This window comes from Phyllostomus hastatus, unplaced genomic scaffold, assembly GCF_019186645.2.
Source record: "Phyllostomus hastatus isolate PE091 unplaced genomic scaffold, TTU_PhHast_1.1 phas_contig_5, whole genome shotgun sequence".
Lineage (NCBI taxonomy): Eukaryota > Metazoa > Chordata > Mammalia > Chiroptera > Phyllostomidae > Phyllostomus > Phyllostomus hastatus.
Window position 1 is genome coordinate 1,462,288 of NW_025333897.1, and position 5,389 is coordinate 1,467,676.

At 48.7% G+C, this 5,389-nt stretch overlaps 1 pseudogene; it reads left to right on the plus strand.

Moving 5' to 3' along the window:
• Window positions 1-1,481: 1,481 nt before the first annotated feature.
• On the plus strand, window positions 1,482-2,324 carry LOC123823869 (annotated as a pseudogene).
• The last annotated feature ends 3,065 nt before the right edge of the window (window positions 2,325-5,389 follow it).

Consider the following 5,389-nt stretch of genomic DNA (forward strand, 5'->3'; position numbering starts at 1 on the left):
TGCCCTGGAGATGATGGTGGCATGGACATCTCTGCATTCCCAGTCAACATATATGTTCAGAATTTTTCTCTGTCAAAGTCAGTGAGGCTCATAGTGTTTTCTCCTCTGCCACAGCATGTCAGGGAAATGTAAGAAACCCACACACCTGCCAGATTTCTTATTTTCACAAAACTATTAAGAGGCTTGACTCATTCCCTCACTTGTTGGAATGTCACACTTTGTTCACCCCACAAAACTGCATGTACACTGGTGCTTGTGGACCCCTCTCTCATCCCCTCCCTCACTTGCCCCATAGAAATCAGCACTTTCTATATTCTATTTCAGTTACTTATGTATGTTGTTTGTTGATGCCCCCATAAGATGTGAGTTCCACAAGGGTAGGGATTTTGTCCAGTTATGTCCCCAATGCTTACAGTGCATGGCTCACAGAAGGTGCTGAGTACCCGTGTATGGAATGAATGAATGAATGGATGGTTGAAGGGATGGATGGATGGATGGATGGATGGACGGACGGATGGATGGGCATCTGTGTCTGAGTGTGTTTATGTGTCTCACCATGTGTGTTGCGATGGGGCCTGGTATGAGGACATGTGTCTCTCTGTAAGTCCATGATCTGTGTGTGCGTTTGTGTCTCCATGTCTCTGAACTCCTTATTTGGGTGGGGTGAGGAGCTTTGAAGCTGCATCCGTGTTCTGTGTCTTCCTGTCTGTCCTGGCATCTGAGTGAGGAGAAGAAAGAAGACCTGGCCTTTTCTGAGTCCCCTCCCACTTGCCCCCTCCCCAACCTGTTCCCAAAAGATTGTAGACAAGCCTAACTGTGGGTCACACAGCGACCTTCCGGGGAATCTAAAAACTCCCTTTTTCTAGAATCCCCCGCCAATAGGCAGTGAGGGGGCAAAGCATACGGGGGTGGTAGCCAAGCTAGGGGTGCTTCAGAGAAGTCATCTCAGCCCCCTTTAAGGGTGCCAATCATCCAGCCTGAATGATCTAAGGTGGCAGAAAAAAGGACTGAAGTTAAATTTTAGGCAGGATTTCCTGACCCTATAAATGTGAGATAAGAAAGGGGTTGTGCAGGTTTATAGAAGTTAGGGTTTCACATGTGAGAAAGGACTCCACAAATGCTGGGGAGAAAACATCTGATGCTCCCTTCTGGTATGGGATTGCTCAGTTGATGGAAGACAGTATCTTGATCACTAAGGCGCACAGAAGGGCACCTTAGATACACGAGTCCAAACTGATCAATTTTATCACAACAGAACAAAGGATTTTTCTTCACCAAAGGTTAGTACAGGACAAAGTTAATAGATGACAGGAAACATTATTTGCAAACTCTAAAAAGAAGAAAGATTAATATCTAGACAATACAAAGAATTCATGCAGATCAACAAGAAGACAGAAATCCCTGTAGAATAAAGAGCACAAGATGTGAACAACTTGCAGAAGAATCACACAAGGCCACTTTCTTTTCCAAGGAAACACCAAATGGAAGATAATGCCAGTGCTGCAGGAGGACCCGGACACCCAAGGGCCCTGGAATAGGAGGCTGAGGTCACAGCCAGGTCAGGGTCAGGGTCAGGTTTGGGGTCCAAGCTCAAAGAGGCAAGGCAGAGGACAAGAAGTAGGTTCCTGTCACCAAGCTGGGCTGCCTGACCAAGGGCATGAAGATCAAGTCCCTGGAGGAAATCTATCTCTTCTCCTTGCCCATCAAGAATCTGAGATCATTAACTTTTTCTTGGAGGAATCCATCAATGACAAGCTTTTGAAAATTATGCTCATGCAGGAGCAGCCACATGCTGGCCAGAAGACCCAGGTCAAGGCATTTGTCGCTATTGGGGACTACAATAAACATGTAGACCTGGGTGCTAAGTGCTCGAAGGAAGTAGCCACTACTGTCCCTGGGGCCATCATCATGGCCAAGCTCTCTGTTGTCCCTGTGTGGTGAGGCTACTAGGGGGACAAGATCAGCAAGCCCCGAGCTGTCCTTTATAAGGAGACCGGGCACTATGTCTCTGTGCAAGTGTGCCTCTTCCCCACCCACCGGAGCGCTGAGATCATCTCAGCCCCTGGGCCCAGGAAGCTGCCATGCTGCTGGCCAGTATCGACAACTGCTACACCGCAATCAGGGGCTGCACTGCCAGCCTGGGCAACTACGCCAAGGCCATGTTCACCGTCATCTCTAAGACCTACAGCTATCTCACCGCTGGCCTCTGGAAAGAAACCGTGTTCACCAAGCCTCCCCGTCAGGAATTCACTGACCATCTGGTAAAGCCCTACGCCAGAGCTTCTGTGCAGAGGACCCAGGCTGCAGCTGTGGCCACCACATGATTTTATACAAGGAAAACAAAGTGAATTAAGCTTGTTAATAAAAAGAGAGAAAAAGAAACACACAAGGCCATCAGACATGATGAGTAGTCAAAGAAATGCAAATGAAAACAAGAAGCTGTCATTTACACCTAGTAGACTGGCAAAAGGCGGAAAGCTGGGTAATGCCGAGTGGGGCTAGGGATGCAGGGACAGCCATTCTGGAGGGCACTATGTTTCCTCCTCAGGTCAAAGCAGCCTGCGACCCAGCAATTCTGCTCCTGGTGTCATCCTAAAGAAGAGGAAGGGCATGAAGATGTCCACTGCAGTGTTATTTACAGCGGTGGCCAGAGCTAGAGACAGCCTGAGTGTCCACCCCTCTGGAGAGAGTAACGGAGCCTGTTGAGGGTGGTGGGCTACACCTGCACAGAGGAACACAGTGGGTGTTTGCACATAGTGCTTACAGTGATGAGTTGTGAGTCACTGGAAAACAGAAATTCATGAGTCCATACCTGTAGTAAGTAAATAAATGCACACCTTTGTGAAGAGGGCAAAGATGTGCTCTTGCGAGTAGGATGCTGACGCTGGCTGGCAGATGGAATGAACTCTGAAGCTGGAAAACCAGGTCGTACTCATCGTGGTAGAGACTGGGTCAGACAAGGATCATCAGTGGGCACTGAATCTGTGGGAAATCTGTGATGAGGAACAGAATATTTGCATGTTCTTAACACATCTCCCCCATAGATTGCCTGTTGGCTACAAAGAGAGGAAGTGGTAACTGTACAGAGGGGACACCACCGTGACCGAGTGAGCCAAGTGAGGGGCAATGGACAGGTTACCTCCAGATGCCCCTGAGGAGAAGGACACGCCACCGCTGCAGTATTCCATCTGCGGACACATAATGTCAACCTAATCATGAGGAGACACTAAACAAACCCCAAATGAAAACATTCTATTAAGGGGCAGGGGCTGTGTCATTCATAAGTGGCAATGTCATTTAAAAAAAGAAGGCTGTGGGAATGTTCCAGATTCAGGAAAGATAAAGAGATGAGACAATTAAAGGAAATGCCTGAGCTTAGGCTAGCTCTTATAGGTAAAAGAGACACTACAAAGTACATTATTGTGTGGCTAAAAATCACTGGAATATGGACAGAATCTGAGATGAAAGTGTGGTATAGTGTCGAAATGATGAGGTGGTAACTCTTCTGTGGTTATAGCAGAGAACATGCTTACTATTAGGAGATATACTCCAAAGTATTTAGGGGTGAAGAGCCAAGATGTAACTCACCCTCAAATGGCTCAGGAAAAAAATTGTGTCTGTGTGTGTGTGAGAGAGAGAGAGAGAGGGACAGTATGTGAGGTGAAACATTAACAGGCAAATCTAGATAAAGATTATAGGACTGTTCTTTGTACTGTTTTTATTCTTGCAACTTTTTTGTTAGTTTGAAATCACTCGCAAGTGAAATTTTTTTTAAGTTTTAAACAGCTCTTAGAAAAGTAAATGAAACAAGAATCTTATTATAAAGCCCTTTGTACAAATTAAAAATACAAACCTGCAAGATGGCAAAACACATTTGGCAAGGACCCACAGAACAGAAATGGCAGATGGGCAAGGTAAATAAAAGGAAATCACAGACCAGCCCACTGCAGAAGGCAGTCCTCAGCAAGACCAGTGAGGACGCTGTGGGCTGCGTGGGTTTAAGGGAGGGTTTCACTTCACTTTCTGCACCTGGGCTGCCCCTGTTTCCCAGTGAGATTCCTTCCACACCACCTCCTGGGCCGTCCCCATGGCCACCTCCCAGGGGTGTGCTCAGTGTGGGGCTGAAGATCTGCCCAGACAGGGGAAGCTGCCCACCAGACACCCCAGGCAGGCCTGGCTCTTTGGAGGTCCCTGTCCTCAGTCTCCACTGTCCTCTCCCCCTACATGTCAGGGCTCCTGACACCAAGCCCCCGCCCACAGAGTACCCTCGGCAAACAGAGGAGTTCTGTGGCAAACTCTATCCGATGTCTGTCTAGCAAATGCACTGAGCCAGCCCCTGTGCTGAGCACTGGGATACAGGACTTCGGGGGGAGTGGTCCCTGCCCAGAGGCAGCTTGGCGGTCAGCAGCGGTCAGTGGCAGAGCTGGCCTGTTGCAGCCCAGGGAGAGAGAATGGGGATGTCAGGGAAGGGGAGGGTCACTAACTGGGTTCGGGAAGCTTCCTGGTAAAGAATACAAGAGAATTGCCCTGGCCAGTGTGGCTCAGTTGGTTGCAGCATCATCCCATAACCAAAAGATTGTGGGATTTGATCCCTGGTCCTGGCCCATGTGATCCCGGGTCTGGGCGTATACTGGAGGCAATCAATTGATGTTTCTCTCTCTCCCTTCTTCTCTCACTAAAAGCAATGAAAAAAAAAAATGTCCTTGGTAAGGATTTAAAAAAAAAAAAAGAAAACAAAAGAGTTGGCCTGTGAAGCATGGACGTGGGTAGGAGTTCATAAAGTATTCCAAGCAGGGGGAACGGCACAAAGGGCAGGGCAGGGTTGCCTGCAAGGACAGTGAGGGAAGAAGGGGGTTCCTGGTGGCCTGCATCTCTACAGCAAACCTGGGGGACCACACCTCCCTGCATTCACCCTGCCTCCCCTCCCCCACGGGGCAGACGTGGGAGATGCTGGGAGCACTGCAACAGGCAACTTTCACTCAGGACCAAGTGCGGGGACACAGACACAGTAAGACCAGAACCAAGGAGCCAGACTCTGTGTGTATTTTCTCCTTCACCCCACCCGACATGACCCCAGCCCCAGCCACCGTCAAAAAAGGACCTGACCCTGACGGCAACATTTCAGCCCTTCTTGTCATCCTGCTGAGGCTCCTGAGATGGAAAGAAAAGAGAGAAAAAAAGTGTTAATAACAATGATGACAACTCCACAAAAATAATAGCGTTGCCCTGGCCAGTGTGGCTCAGTAGGTTGGAGTGTTGTCCTGTAACCAAATGGTTGCAGGTTCAATTCCCAGTAGGGCACATACCTAGGTTGTGGGTTCCATCCCCAGGCCAGGCTCCTATGGGAGGCAACTGATTGGTGCTTCTCTCCCACATCGATGTTTACCTC